The sequence below is a fragment of the Nothobranchius furzeri genome, chromosome 12 (genome assembly GCF_043380555.1).
Source record: "Nothobranchius furzeri strain GRZ-AD chromosome 12, NfurGRZ-RIMD1, whole genome shotgun sequence".
Taxonomy (NCBI): Eukaryota; Metazoa; Chordata; class Actinopteri; order Cyprinodontiformes; family Nothobranchiidae; genus Nothobranchius; species Nothobranchius furzeri.
In genome coordinates, this window is record NC_091752.1 from 11,462,076 (window position 1) to 11,478,974 (window position 16,899).

The 16,899-nt window shown below is 42.3% G+C and overlaps 2 protein-coding genes across 3 annotated transcripts in view; one reads left to right on the forward strand and one right to left on the reverse strand.

The window, feature by feature from the left end:
• LOC139062058 (spectrin alpha chain, non-erythrocytic 1-like) overlaps positions 1-16,899 on the reverse strand; it is a 610,856-nt gene that overhangs the window by 49,369 nt on the left and 544,588 nt on the right. The gene's annotated exons all lie outside the window — the stretch shown is intronic.
• LOC107375791 (inositol polyphosphate-5-phosphatase A) overlaps positions 1-16,899 on the forward strand; it is a 302,051-nt gene that overhangs the window by 1,333 nt on the left and 283,819 nt on the right. The gene's annotated exons all lie outside the window — the stretch shown is intronic.

Genomic DNA, 16,899 nt, shown 5'->3' on the forward strand with positions numbered 1-16,899 from the left:
GAGTTAGAAGTGAAGCAGGGTGAAGGTCTGAGGGCTCCAGCGAGTTAGAAGTGAAGCAGGATGAAGGTCTGAGGGCTCCAGCATCGGGGTTTCACGTTTAAACCGGAACTGAAAACAAACATCATATTCTTACCAAGGAGGAGGAGCGCGGTCGGGTTCAAGAGCGCAGCAGGGCTCTCCTCCTCCAACTGGAACTGGTTCAGACTTTATTCAGCAACACGACTTTCCTATTAAAACGTTTTTGACTTCTTTATGGAGATGAAAATTTTTCCCTTCTGAGTGGTCTGAAGACATTGGAGTTGGAAACTTGGCTGATTATTATATATACGATTATAAAATAAGCGCTGAACATGTCAGGATCAGGCCGGTCATTCGATGTGTTTTTATATAAATGAAAATCTCTTCAGATGAGATGCGAGTCTGATCGGGTTCAGTTCCTAACCAACTGTATGTGGATTAATGCTCCTGACAGATTTATTAATCCTAATCCAGTCAACAATAATCACAACAAATCTGATTAAATGGGTATAATTGAATCATTGGATGAACGCTTGGTCTCTAAAATGAACAAAATGAGTTTAGTTTGTTCCCGTTTACAGTTTAAACTCTGTAGCATTTATGCTGATGGCTGAATCAGAACATGGTTGTGTAATCAGCAGGCGTAATTATCATGAACTAGTTTAGTAGTAGCTTAGAAATCTAGATGCACCTGCAGAGTGAAAGCTGAAGCTCTGCAGGTGGGTCTAGCCACGCTCCATAGTGGCCTCAGCAGGCCTACCATTGGTAGACAGCGTTGGTCTGAAACGGCTTTGGCATCAACTCAGGACCAGACTTGAGATCTTCTCTGAGGAACTGAAGTCATTTATGTAGCAAAGGGAAGTGCCCCATCGACTGGTTTCTGTAGCGGTGATTACGTCACTTTTTGTTGCTCTGATTGGTCCTAGCGCTGTCCAGTTGCATGCAGAGACGGTTTGAAAGACAACTGAAGGATCAAAGGTGCAAAGGGGGCGTGGCAAGGTCAGCGCTTGAGAATCGGGTCATCCTACGTACTTGCACCTCTGGATGGGAACACGCGCCAGGGCCGAAGAGCGAGTTTTGGGACTGGACCTTTGATCTGGTGGCCCTTGAAGGTTCGGAGATTGCATAACGAGGAAGCGTTGATTTAAACAATACAAATATTTTTTATAACTGATTTGATCTCAAATATTCACGCCGGCCCTAACTGTATGTAATACTTTTTTGGTTCATCAGGGCTAATCCAGGTGTTTGCATAAAGCGCTTCAGCCGGGTGTGTCTGGCCTCCTGCTGAGCACCAGCAGTCGCTGCCGATCAGCTCTGTTAATCTTGGAAGCTTCATTAAGAACAAACATTTCAGCTGTACTTTGTGTCACTTTCCATGTTGAGTCAGCGGTCTCCTCTCCTCTCTCTTCGTGGGAACTGTTGAGTCCAAACAGAAGACAAGAGCCATCTCTGGCTCTGGGAGAAGACAGTAAATATTCCGCCTCCCACCAGCATCACGCTTTGGCGCTCTGTTTTCTAATTTTTAAATATCTCCAGCAGACCTGTCACAGACAGCCGAACGCCGCTTCCTGCTACGAGCCGGGCGACCTAAAGTCTTCCATGTGCTCGTAGCCCTTGTGATGAACATGGGAGTAGAATGAAGTCTTTGTGGACCGCCTTACAAGCTGTTTCCATTTTTAGAGCCGTGTGTGTGAAACGGCACAGCCTGACCCCATCCTTCAAGATGCAGTCCAACATATGCCAGGGTATCCAAACTTAGATTAAATACACAGAAAACCAGATCTTTCATCTCAAGATGCTTTTTAAAACAAATCTAGTGAATTCGTTTGTGTCATTCTGATCGTACGTTGCTGTGCTTTTGTTTCATCTGCGTTTCCTAGCAACCAGCTAAGAACCGTAGATGTACAGGTAATAGTTTCTGCCTCTCAACACCAACAGTGAGACCACAGCTCTGGCAGTTCAGCGTGAATTAAACAACGTTCTAAATGAATCCGTTTAAATCATCGGTGCGATCCTCGAACCGGGACTTCCTGTCAGGTGTTCCTGACTAATTCAGGATGTAGTTTTTACCTCTGACAGGGTTAGGGTAGGCTGTTTGAGCAGCATGTTGTTGGTTCGTGCTCTAATAATCTAATTATGATGCTAAATTAGTTCAAAACTGCATTAAGATTTAACCTTTAACTTAAGTCTCATGCTCCCTGAAGGGCTCAGGAACTCCTCTAGGTCACTGATTTCTTTTTTTCTTGTTCTGACTCCCAAGTTCTATGATCTATAAATAATTTTTACTTATTTAATAAGTGCCTTCATACAAACGCAACTGTCCATTTTAGATAAAATGCAGTAAAACATGTTCACATTCAGCTGAATAGTTATTATTCTGTAGAAAATCCGTCTGCAAATGAAAACGTATCAACTTTTTTAGTAAAATGCAGCCGTTTTAAAGAAGACATATTATTCAACCATGCCTTTAATGCCTCTGTAATCACCCCAAACCGAAAACAACACCCGTCCTTCTGTTTTCTGTCAGTGTTTGGTTTCAGGAATTTTATGCCTAAATGAGCCGTTTCTAAAAGTCCCAGATTGTGATGTCATAATAAGGAACATTAGCATAGAACTCCCTCACCTGTTAACCCCTCCCATATATTGGAGCTTCTTAGCTTATAGCAGCCTGAGGGGGAGTGGTGGGTTTCGCCAGCATCAGGTTGTTTTCTTAAAGTGACAGTCCTGAAACGACTCATTCTGGAAGATACTGAAGTTAGAATGAAGCTGCTGAGGTCTCTAACTTCATAAACATGTTGCTTATTGGATTATTAAATCTTTAAAAAAGTCATATGTCCTCTTAAATGTTTCCTGTCAGAAGAAGACTAACGTTGTACTTTTATTAAATGAAACTGATTCACATTCACAGCTGTAAAGAGTTAATTTACATATTATTTAATGAACCATGAGACATGAGATTCCATAGAAAATATTAAATCAATCTTATGGATCTTTGGTACTTTTAACCAGAAGATTGTAACTTTTTATTGCAGGGATTATATAACACTTCGTATTTACTGAGAGACAACAGAAGAGAGAGTCAAGTTTTAAAAGTTTGAAGATTTATTACTGAACAAATTAAACTAGACCAGGGATTCCCAAAGTGTGGTGAGGGGTGCGCGAGCTGCCGCTAGGGGGTGCGCAAGTTGAAAAGTGTAATGGCTGCGGAGCTCAGAGAAGTCTGTCATGTGTCACCATTATTGTAGAAACTCATTTGTGGGTGGGCCAAAGAAAAAGTAAGTGGGCCCAATAAATGTAATTGAAAACAAGTATATTTTTGCGCGCGTGCGCGTGTCCTCCGCATGTACCCTAGCTTCATAATAACGATGCGCCGAGCTTCAGCACTCTGGCCTGTGCACGCCGATATGTTCCGTATTTGATCATTTTTAACGATGTTGGAGGAATCTGAAGGTGGCGAGTCATTCTGGCAGATTGTAATTAACACCTGTCTCATGCAGGTGTTCTGACATTGTAAACCTCACACACAGAACATTGTGGATGTAACAAAATAACAAGAAATGATTCCCATTCAGGCTATTGACAGCACGCTGAAGATCTGAAGTTCAGAGTGCATCTGTCAGAGGTCAGACGTGTTCCAGCGGAACCACGGCTCACGGGTGCACATGTGAGCACATCTGGGCTGGGCAGAAGTAATTTTACAGTTTGACAGCCAAAACGTGTATAAAAATAATACATTTCTTCTTCATACATTCTCCTGCAATGCCCTGGTCCTGTAGAATGAGCCCTGGCATTTTTACTGTGATTGCCTGTTTTTCTGTAAAATCACAGAAAAAGAGAGCTGCTCGGGTCGAGCAGGCTGCTTCTAGGGATGCACCGATCAGGTTTTTTGCTGCCGATCACCGATACCGATATCAAAGAATGCTGATCACCGATACCGATCACGTAGATTGGCCAGAAATTTTCTACAACATTATAATGAGTGCTACACACTACATAATCTGGGAATAAAGGAAATGTAACCTAATCTAAAATGGTCTGAACTAGAGTTGTCATGGTGTGAAAATTTAACCTCGCGGTTATTGTGACCAAAATTACCACGGTTTTCGGTATTATCGTAGTATTTCTTTTAAACGTGCTACATTTTCACACAATTAAATAAACCCTGTATGTCAGGAAATATTGTCCTCAGTTTGTGTCTAAATTTTGCCTAAAATGTGTTATTTTGTAATTATGTTGTTTATTTGTTTACATTTTTTCCCTTTAGTCTTTAAAATACCAATATTTGCCCATAACTTCTTATTTTATGTCTGTTTGATGTCATCATTTAAAAATATTAGATCACATGATACTCAGTACTCAAGTAGCCTTTTTATCAGATACTTTTTTACCCTTACTTGAGTAATAAACCCTATATCAGGAAAATATTGTCCTCGGTTTGTGTCCTTCCAGTGAGCTTTGCAGATGTGGGAAAATGTCATCAGGCAGTAATCATTGTTAAATTTATAATTATTCTCGGAGAGACCAACGCTTATCTGCCCCTGGGAGCCCCGTAATGCATAGCGTCATTTCAACATGGGGGTGTCCGCGACACGGTTTATATGCAGGTAGCGGCGCTGCGGCTGCTTTAAATAGCGACTCGTTGCATTCTCCCTCAACCCAAATCCTCGGATCACGCATTTTAGCTAAAACGCTAATGTTAGCTTGCCTTGCGTTGACTGTAGAGTTGTGGGTGATGTGTCATGAGATTTGAAGCATTGCTGCCTTTCACAGACACTTTTTCTGCACGTGCTGCAAACAGGATAGCCGTCCGTCTTCTATAAACTCCCTCGGCATTCTTCAAATATCCAAAAGATGCCCGTACTTCCGACTTTGTCTTCTTTGAGGGATAAAAAATGTCCTCCTGAGCGCTGCCGTCTCCTCCTCTGGCCATTATTTCAGCTTTAGCTTCAAGAAAGTTTTGGTTGTAAACAACAAAGCACGCATGTGCCGCAACTTCAGCAGATGATACGGTGGCTGGTAAGGGTCACCGCGCCTACACCGCAGCCACGGTAAACCCACCAAGATAATACAGTTTTTTAAAAAACAAGACTGTTGTTATTATTGTCAACTTTTTTTTACCGGGGTTTACCGCTACACTGGTTACCGTGACAACCCTACCTGATCGGTCTGCTTTGATCTATTTTGAAAACTCCGATCAAAACCAATAGGGGCGCTATCGGCCGATTACGATCAAATGCCGATCCATCGGTGCATCCCTAGCTGCTTCATGCACTTTCACGCTCAGGCATAGCCCGTAGCATTTGCTATCCGTAGCTTTAGCAGCAGAGAGAGAGGTAGTGCTCCTAACACCTAGTGACGAACCTAGCTACATCTCTGAGGACCCTTAGCTACTTTCTGTAGAACTTTCTTCTAGATATTTCCTGCAAATTAGCATCAAAATAGCCATTTTCGCTCCGAACCATTCTTTGGGTTGACGTTGTTTCAGCTGTCATCAAGGATATAAATGTTACAGATACAAAAGACGTCACTGGCGCTTTAGCTCACCTAGTGAGACGTCGGACTCTCGTGCAGAAGACCTGGGTTCAATTTTGGATGTGAACATAGTTCATTTAGAGTTTCTTTTTCACATTAATGGTATATTTTTTTTACAGTAAGATGCCCACATTTTTATTTGAGACTTGCCGAATGGCATTGAATTCACAGATAAAAAAGATGTGGGTTCAACTTTCATTTTGGAACAATTTTTCAAGCAAGGGAAGGGAATGATCTGAGCATGCAGGAGGACTGACCCATCTTAAACTAGGGCTGGGCGATATGGCAAAAATAGAATATCACGATTTTTCCAATATTTTATCATGATTTTGATTTTATCACGAGTTTTTATCCATGAATAGCATAACTTCAATTGCGTATTAAATAAGAGAAACATTGAATAAATAAACATTTATTCATATTAGGGATAATCAACACAGTGCTAACACACTTATATTTTAAACTCACACCAGAGATGATAAAAGCCCTGAGAGAAACATTTACAAAAATGAGTTTTTCTCGTTTTTCAAGTAACTTAACATAAATTAAAATCGTAAACATATTTAAAGTGCAAACATGTCAATTGCAAACGTATTGTGCAAACATTAACTTGTTCAAAATACTATGTAGCTCCAAGTTGCTCATGTAGTGGATAGTTAAGCTCAAATACGGCTCTGATGTGCGGCTGGACCAGAGATCGCTTGTGGTAGCAAAAAACTGCGCATTCTGAATATTTTCTGCAACGCTCACTTTGCATTCAGCGTACATGCGTGGAATGGCTGTGTTCGAAAAATACTTGCGGCTGGAAAATTCGTAGCGCGGATCCAATGTTTTTATCATGTTCTTAAATCCCACTCCTACTGTTCGCACGGAACAGAAATCTTTAACCAAGTGGTACGTCACTGCATCTGTCACGCTGTTCCATCGTCTGCTGTCTCTGTCGTAAGGAGTGAGTTTTGTGTGTGTTTCTGTTAGCATTTGCTGCCTGGAAGAAGCACTAGCCGCTGCAGCCGCAGGCTTTTTAGCTTTAGCTGCCAGCTGGCTCTCATTGTATTGTTTGGGATGCCTTCTTTTCAAGTGATTAAACAAGTTTGTGGTGTTGCCATCACTTGCCTTGACGCTCTCCTTGCAAACTTTGCAAATGACGTTTCGCTGCTCTTTGTCATCTGGTGAAAAACCAAACCAGTTCCATATAATGGACGAGGCGTTCCTCTTTGGAACGAAAACCTCGTTGTCGCTCTCAAAACCTCGTTGTCGCTCTCAGCCGCGGCCGAAGCCATGTTTGTTCAAACACAGGTGAAAACAAGCGGGGCACTAATATATTACTATGACTCACTCTGATTGGTTAAGGGTCAAACAAAGGCATGTCATTCGCCGGAGGTAAGTTCCCTTTTCATTCAGAGGCAGAAATTCAACAGCAGAGCTGTGAATCGTGATAAAAAGGTCTCTCAAAAATGACAGACCGTCAGATGTGTAGATCGTAATACGGTCTAAAATCGTCATATCGCCCAGCCCTATCTTAAACCTTTGTCGACTGTGCTGAAGAGAAAGGTACAGAACCATATTATTTAATGAATTAGCTGCGCATTCTCCTGTCCTCCGACACACACACACACACACACACACACACACACACACACACACACACACACACACACACACACACACACACACACACACACACACACACACACACACACACACACACACACACACACACACACACACACACACACACACACACACACACAGGACTGTCTCAGCTGTTATTTTCGTTAAGGAGTGTGCACGTACAGCATGCGCGCCTCGTGCACGAGCCTACTATTGAAGCTGCCGTTACGCTTTTGGCCTGAGGGGGCAATCGCGAGCATAAAAATTCTAAATTCCGTAAAGTCCCTTTAAAATAGAGTTCTTTGATTAAAAGTCCTTTGTCTTCATTTTTCTCTTGGGCTGGAAAGGAAAACAGTTTAGAAGCAAATGCATGAGACCTTGGGGCAATATCTCATGCAGATTAGTTCTTGCTGAGGAGAGGGGGAAATGACTTTTAGGTGGAAAACAGTCATTTCATTCCGTTACACAGCTGTAGTGATACCTTAAAGCTGCGTCTCATCATGTGACTCATGGATGATGATGATGATGAGGTTCTGCTTCCAGCGGCTCCAACAGGAGTTACCAGCTCTCCCTTTGACTTAGAAGAGTCTGCGTCTCCTTTAGCTCATCCAGCTACTGAGTCTTTCATAAACTCTCGTCTTTGTTTCCATGTGGAAGAGTTAGCTGAGAGTGAGGCTAACGCTAGCTCACTTCCTCTCAGTTATTCCCCCGGATCCACGGACGTTGTTTGCCTTGTGTTCGGCTGTAGTCGCCGTGTTTAATGTGTGGTGTTCCTGCAGCAAACCTCCTCCCCTCTCTCAGCAGCTAAAACATGCTCTTTTTTTAGGAGTGCGCCTTTTCTAAAATTTCTGTACCCAGTTATTGACGCCTTTAACGGTTAATAGTCAGTTACCGGTAAGCTGTAAGTTAACCGGTTAATTATGTATGTCCCTGCTCTTTGTAAAACATGGGAACGACGTTCCAGCTGCTGTTCCTTTCATGTTTCCAGCAGAAGTCTTTGTTGTTGTGTTTATCTGTTGATCTGCAGTTGGATGTTAAGAATTATGAAATCGTGGCAAAGCTTGGCTGGTTGGTTCGCTAAGCTGCTGGATGCTGAAGCCACAGAAGAAGGATGCTGCAGGAGTAACTTGGCTTCCTTCTCCTACATGAAGGCTCCCAGCAGTTCGTTATTGAACACAGATGAAGCTGATTTTTGGCGTATACAGTCCTGTTGTCATGCGATCTGACTACAGCTAATTCATAAGGTTGAATAAAAATCCCAAACAGGTTTCAGAACCCAAAGAACCCTAAAGCTAGTTGGGGGTGGGCGATGTGTGGCTGGGTTTGGGCATACTGATGTTTGAGGAACGGCCTTGTGGGCTGGAAGTGGACTCTCATGTAATCACCATAGTGCTCAAACCTCCAGCTCCAGGCCAGCTGAAAGATAGATGGTGTGAGAGAGGAGTAAAGGAAGCCATCTATGTCAAACGTGAAAATCCCACTTTAAATAGGGGCGGGGCTTAGATTTCACCTTTCCAGCACCTATAATGCAGCTTTGGATCTCATTCCTGAGCAGCTTTAGTCTCGGTCACACCTTCTTGTGTCTAATCAAAACGACTCATCAGGGGGTCGAAAGGAGGGGTACTCAGAGTAGTTTCTACTCGTTAAATAACAACAGACAGCTACAGCTTATACGTGTGACTCTCCCATGTTCCAGTCAGAACTGACAAAGCTCCTCGGATGAGAAGTTAAACATCTTCAAGAAACCAAAGAAGTCCAGTTGCCTTCATCTGAACCCTTTTGGATCACCATGACCTGGATGACTGAGAACCTTCACCAGCACACCTTCAGCCTAAAGGTTCAAAATGTAGAAATGAAAGAAACGAGAACATCACAGTATAATGTTGAGTGAACACTCCCATCCATCTTTTAAAGTGGCCTTTACTGGGATTAATGGTTAGAAAACCCTAATCTGAAGTAGACCAGCACTGGTCTACTTTTCTACTCGATGGGCGAAAATTCAGCAAATATCCTCCAAGATCCACGTTCTTTCCTCTAAAAAGTCTCAAGTCTTATTTGCGTTTCTGCCTCCTCGCATCCTATCGTGACTGACGAGTGTGTACTCGCTGCAGCCATTTTTAGCTCTGGGTTTTATTATGGAGTGTGTTGGGCTTGGAGGTCTTTAGGCTTATTATGTTATTTTAATGTTGGCGGTTTGTAGAAACATGGGACCTCGAAGGAGAAAATAGATTTCTCCTAGGAATATGTCACTGATGTGTTCAAACTGAGGATTAGTACTTAGATTTCAGTACTTGCCAATACTGAGTACTGATACAAGTACGAATAAATGTCATTACACTCCTTAAATCTAACCTAGAAACAGCAACTCTGAACCGTGCCTGTTGTCGTGATTGGGCGCTGTATAAATAACTGAACTGATAAGCAGCAGAACCTTTACTGGTTTAGCCAAAACTCACTTTATTTAACCGTACCTGTAACGTCCTAACTTTTTTCCTGATAAAAAAAAGTTTTTATAAAATGATGACTGGAGGCTTCTTCATTTGAGGTTCTGTTTCTGGTTGTAGCGCTGATACTGATGATTACTATTATAATATTTCACTTTATGCCTAACTTGATAACAGCGTTTATTAGTGCTGAGCAATGTTGTGTTCATAGACCCCCAATCTTTAGATTTCACCGGTAAACATTGACCGAATCTGTTGCTTAGCTGATTTCTTGGTGTTTTTGAACAAATGTTGTGATTAGGGCTGTAGCGAAGCCTCGACGAAGTCGACGGCTCGATTCTAAAAATTTGTCGACGTCAGATCCGGAAGTCGACGCACCGCGCCCACTTGTTGCATCCCCAGGAGTTTGTAAATAGAGGAGGAATCTGCCTGTTTTTCCTCTAGTTCGCCCTCTTCTCCGCCTTCACTAACATCTCCGCCAAATACCGAAGACCCGGAACAACGTCCGTCCACTACTAGATTATTTTCCTGTTTTGCCCCTTCGTCTCCCGGCAACGGACAACAACTTCCGGGGTCAGATGCGCTGCTTCGTGCCTACCGCAGATGTAGAAAATCACCGGGAGCGCTTCTCCCTTCATTAAGGAGCTTCTTTCAGACATGAGGAGAGCTGTTTTGGTGGTAGCAGTCTCTCCTCCGTGCTGGTCTGTTTGCTGCCGGGTGTTTTTGGTTTATTTAAACTTGGTAACTTGAACTTAATGTTGGTAAAGCTACTGTTAGCATCTTCGCTAACAGCTTCTTGCGTTGGGATAAGCTGTTACGTTTTAGTTTAGAGTTAATCTTTTTTGTGGTGTAGATCTCCCTTTCATTACATTTAGAGTGTTGTGGGTTTTCGGTTTAGTGTAAAATATCACCTGAGTTTGGTTTAACCCGTAAGACCACTCGCCTCACGCACATAAGTGGCCAAAACAAAGCAGCATGGAGACACTCCATCTTCTACCACCTCTCAGGCAGCAGCCTGCACTCCCAAGTTCTACACGTCACCAGAACATAACCAACCAACACAATAAATGCAGTGTTATACAAAATGGAAGGCCTGTAGTGTTTATTCTCTTACAGTAAGAATTTATCAATTTTTTTGAGGAATTAATTTGAGATTTTCTGGTTTTTGTTAATTGTGCAATAGAAAAATAATCATTAGATTAATTTTCTAAATAGTCATTCGAATAGTCGACTATTCGATAAAATAATCGTCAGAATAATCGTTTTAAAAATAATCGTTTACCCCCAGCCCTAGCTGTGATAAAACAGCTGTTGAGCCTGAAAACTGGCAGCTAGAAACACCCCATAAAGGCTGATATCTCCCTCTAAGGTCCGACTGCAGAGCTGTGCTGATGTTTCCGTTAATAACCAAACACCAAGGTCAGGACCAGAGGAGAAGAACTGAAATCTGACTTCATGCTCCTGTTCTTCTGCAGCAACCTGAGCGACGGCTTCAGGGCCGACGGCCCGTTGGTTCCAGTGTTTGTGCAGCTTAAGAAAGAAAGAAAGAAAACACTTTTCATATTGTAGGGGGTAAATATTGTTGCTTTTAAGCTTAATACATTACCCTTTACTTATGACCAATAAGCTGTGATATTCTATATAAATATAGGATATCAACCTGCTTGGTCTTTGGATGTTTAATCAGAAGATTCTAGGATTCTTTGCTTTTTCAGGGATCAACACACTTCGTTTCAGTTCAGACAGTCAGGTTTATAAAAGATAAGAAATTTTATTTTCTAAACAGTTAAAAACATGATAAGTTAACTAAGACTACTGTGATGGATGAATCTAAGACAGGAGTGGGGAACCCTGGTCCTCAAGGGCCGGTATCCTGCATGTCTTTGCTCCAACACTTCTGATTCAGTGAGCGATTCACCTGTTCTGCAGCTCATCAAGCTCTGCAGAAGCCTGTTAATCACCTGCTGATTGAAACCAGGTGTGATGATGCAGGGTGGAAACTAAAATATGCTGGATATCGGCCCTCGATGGACCACCCCGATCTAAGAGGATGGGATGTGATGTATGGTGATTTAATGGTGTGTGTTTATCAGAACCTTGTATCTAGAAGAACTGAGTTCTGGCTGTAAAAACAATTTGATTTGCATTAAACTATGAAGTTGTTTCTTATCAAAACGGCATCAGACGCAATCATGTGTGTTCTACCTCACCCTTTCTTTGGAGACCCTCTTCGCTGATCCGGAGGTCAGGGAGGTCGGATGACCTCCGGGCACCGAGGTTCAGTAGATTAACCGCAGCACCGACGCTCCAGTCCAGAGATGTCACCAGGAACAGAGGTTGGAACTAGTTTGCGTCTAGAGCAGCTGTTTCTGAATAGCTGAAGGAACCGTAGCTTTTAGCTTGTCAAAAGCTTGTCAAGAGATGCGGTGGCTAGAGAGTTTTCCTCCGATGGCCAGTTAGAGTTAGCTCAACTAACAGGATGCTGAATCTCACAGAATGCTGGAATGATGGTTCAGCCCACAAGTGACTGTTTTAATATTCTCATATTATGATTTACTTGGCCAATCGGGACATGCCATGTTAACTCATTCACTGCCAGCCGTTTCCTGATCACTAACGGCCTTCGCTGCCAGCGTTTCTCACCATTTTTACAGTTTTTTTTAAGAGTCACAGAACGTTGCGCCCTAGCATGATGTCAATGCCAAAACAACCAAAACAAAGAGGAGACTCACCTCTTACATCAGGAAGAGTCCGCGTGTTTCGAGCTTTATCCGTTCTTTCATAATCTGTTGTTGAATTGTGATCGGCAGACGCTTTTCCGGTTCGCGCCTCACTTTTTTTTTACAGAAACGGCCCAAAACGATCTCCTAACACATGGATGTGTTGCTTCCTGATCATGTGATCTGTGACGAATGCGGATGAAGATCGGCTTCAGGGCTGAGATGTTTGTTCTCTCAGCGCGGGGGCTCGTTCCGATGCCCAAACAGTAAAAAAATGCTTTTGACGACTTTAGCCGTCATTGGCAGTGAACGGTTGGATCTAAAATAACGACTTAGTCGTTAATGGCAGTGAATGAGTTAAGGGGTGTTAACAACAAACCCTCAGAACATCACGCCTTCTTTTAGATACAGGATGCTCTGATTTGTGGCTAAAAACATATCTATGTGCAGAAATTACTTTAACTTTATCTTATGAACATTATGTATGAGTGTAGATAATGATTCACTTGTTAAACCAAACATTACTGATCATCATAATATTCATTTCAACTTCAGTAATTCAAGCACAGATTAATCAAAACATTATTATTATTCATCAACCATTATTCATTCAGCCATGTGATCATTCACTATTATAACAGTTCAGTCCTTTATTCTTTGCAGGACAGCCTAGATAAGCAGACAGGCTTGGCAGAGAAGAACCTTGAGAAGGTAACATGATGTTGACAATACGTTATCATGTGTTCAGAGCTGCAGAGAGGCCCAGACTCCAGCTGATGGAATGGCAGGATCCGGCAGATTAAAGGCAACAAATGTAGACTCCTGTCTCCATATGACCAGATACTGACAGTGTTGGGAGTAATGCGGTACAGAAGTAATTAATTACTGCAATGCATTGCTTTTTGTTGTAATGTGGCATTACAGGGAAAGAAAATGGTAATATTTACTCGGTACAATTGTCAGTAACGCAGTAATTACAAAGCATTTTAAATCCAGAATCAAGATGCGTTTCTTAAAAATTCAAATTGCGGGAAACCCGAAAAAAGATTCAGTATCTGCATATACAAGTGCTGGCCAGTAAATTAGAATATCATCAAAAGGTTGAAAATATTTCAGTAATTCCATTCAAAACGTGAAACTTGTACATTATATTCATGCAATGCACACAGACCAATGTATTTCCAATGTTCATTACATTTAAATTTGATATTCATAAGTGACAACTAATGAAAACTCCAAATTTGGTATCTCAAAAAATTAGAATATTCTGAAAAGGCTGAATATAGAAGACACCTGCTGCCACTCTAATCAGCTGATTTACTCAAAACACCTGCAAAGGCCTTTAAAAGGTCCCTCAGTCTTGTTTTGAAGGCACCACAATCATGGGGAAGACTTCTGACTTAACAGCTGTCCAAAAGACAATCATTGACACCTTGCACAAGGAGGGCAAGACACAAAAGGTGATTGCTAAAGAAGCTGGCTGTTCGCAGAGCTCTGTGTCCAAGCACATTAACAGACAGGCGAAGGGACGGAGAAAATGTGGTAGAAAAAAGTGTACAAGCTCTAGGGATAACCGCACCCTGCAGAGAATTGTGACGACAAACCCATTCAAAAATGTGGGGGAGATCCACAAAGAGTGGACTGCAGCTGGAGTCAGCGCTTCAAGTACCACCACGAGGAGACTCATGAAAGACATGGGATTCAGGTGTCGCATTCCGTGTGTCAAGCCACTCTTGAACAAGAAACAGCGCAAGAAGCGTCTCGCCTGGGCCAAGGACAAAAAGGACTGGACTGATGCTGAGTGGTCCAAAGTTATGTTTTCTGATGAAAGCAAGTTCTGCATTTCCTTTGGAAATCAAGGACCCAGAGTCTGGAGGAAGAGCGGAGAAGCACAGAATCCACGTTGCATGAGGTCCAGTGTAAAGTTTCCACCGTCAGTGATGGTGTGGGGTGCCATGTCATCTGCCGGTGTTGGCCCACTCTGTTTCCTGAGGTCCAGGGTCAATGCAGCCGTCTACCAGGAAGTTTTAGAGCACTTCATGCTTCCTGCTGCTGACCAACTTTATGGGGATGCAGACTTCACCTTTCAACAGGACTTGGCACCTGCACACAGTGCCAAAACCACCAGCACCTGGTTCAAGGACCATGGTATCCCTGTCCTTGATTTGCCAGCAAACTCGCCTGACCTTAACCCCATAGAAAATCTATGGGGTATTGTGAAGCGGAGGATGCAATACGCTAGACCCAACAATGCAGAGGAGCTGAAGATGACTATCAGAGCAACCTGGGCTCTCATAACACCTGAGCAGTGCCACAGACTGATCGAGTCCATGCCACGCCGCATTACTGCAGTTATTGAGGCAAAAGGAGCCCCGACTAAGTATTGAGTGCTATACATGCACATTCTTTTCATGTTCATTCTTTTCAGTTGGCCAACATTAGAGAAACAAACATTTTTTCATTGGCCTTTAGAATATTCTAATTTTCTGAGATACCAGATTTGATGTTTTCATTGGTTGTCACCTATAAATATCAAAATTTAACGTAATGAACATTGGAAATACATTGGTCTGTGTGCATTGCATGAATATAATGTACAAGTTTCACGTTTTGAATGGAATTACTGAAATATTTTCAACCTTTTGATGATATTCTAATTTACTGGCCAGCACTTGTATTACGTCATTTATGAACTCAGCTTTGCAGGCAGAGAGGACGCAGCGGTACCGGCTCAAATACTCCAGCGGCGTCCTCCACGCGGCCGCTGTAACATTCACAAAATCGCTCCACTAAAACAAAATAATTCACCTGCGATCGTTCATATCAGCGCATGTTCACTGGTATTCTGTACTTTTCTGACGTGCTTTGCCTCATCTGAGTTAATCTGGGCCCCGGTGATTTTAACTCATTGCTGCTGGAGCGCTGCGCATGTGAAGATCCCTTTGGCTGATAGAAAGTAGGAAATCTAGGAAACAGTTTTTTCTGGAAGACGGAGAAAACATGCTGCATGCAGGGAGGTTAGAGAGAGAAAGGGCAGGAAATAGTTCAAATAAAATCAAGAAAACAAAACAAAGTGCTTGAAAAGACAAAAAGTAGGTAGATTTATCCCCAATACACATTTTTACCAGTGAAAAGCAATAATATATAAGCATTCAATATGTATACATGTGATAGAATCAGATCACCCCAGAAGCCAGTCCCACATCCAGGGCCGTATCAAGGCATTTGGGGACCAAGGCTAAATAGACTTGGAGCCCCCACCACCTCACTCCCTGCTCAGTTAATCTAAGATGGCAGCGTGCTGAGAGTACAGATTGTTGTTTCATTTATTTCATAAACAATCCTTCTAAAGTTCTGTTTTTAACAGCAGTCCTAGCTCAGACACCACATCACCTTCCACCGGATGTGTCATGAGTTCACCAGGCATCAGATTACCAAACTCATACTGAAGTTGTTTTGTTGAAAGTAACTTAGAGTAATGCAAAAGTAGTGTAATGCCTTACATTTTAAAATCAGTAATATTGTAATGTAATGAATTACTTTAAAATGAGGGTAACAAGTAATAAATAATGTATTACAGTTTTGAAGTAACTTGCCCAACACTGGATACTGAAGAGGTCAAACTGTAGATGAAAAACTGACCATTTGTGGACGTTTCAATATGGAGCTTCTCGAGATAAAAAGCACGAGGCGCTTCACAAAAAATAATTAAGTATAAAAAAAGATTTAAAAAAATGATTAAAAATGTTTAAAATGAGAGAAAATTTATTAAATAAATAAAAATTGTGGTTAAAAATAATTAAAATGTGAGGAAAAGGAGAGGAAATGAAGAGGAAAGAGGGAAACCAGTAGGTCTTGGAAAGGTGGAATAAGAGCAGAACAAGGAGAGGGAGGTGATGAAGGTCCCACCAAACCTGAACAGGTGAGTTTAAAGGAGACCACTGAGTCCACTGATCTCAGGCCCAGGGGGAGAGAGGTGCAGAGTCTGAGGGCCGATCACAGGCGTTCTGAACCACCTGTAGATGGTTCTGGGAGGTTCTGCTCAGACACGTGAAAAGAGAGTTACAGTAGTCTAAGCGTGAGGAGATGAAGGTGTGGATAACTGTCTCAAGTTCAGAGCGGGACAGAATGGGACTCAGCTTAGCAATGTTCCTGAGATGGAAGAAGGAAGAGCGAACAAGAGAACTGACATGAGAATCCAGGGTGAGAGCTGGGTCAAAGGTTACTCCAAGATTCCTGACAGAAGGTTTGGTGTGAGAAGTAAGTTGACCAAGAGAGCCTTTGACGTTGGGAGCCAGCTAAGCAAAGCAAACTTCTCTGTTTTTCACAGAAAACAAACATCTCGGATCATTTTCAACATCCTGATTCATTATTTGACCTTTTATTAATATTAATTATTCTGGAGGTCTGGTTTTCCAGGATAACTCAGGCCTGACCAACAAACGCAGCTCGGCTCTGAGGTTGTTTAGACTTTATTCTTAATAACCTACATTCTCACCATGGGCAGCAAATGCTAATGGGTTTCATTTGGTTACCACCAGTCTAAGCTGGATTACGTGTGTTGGGTCTAC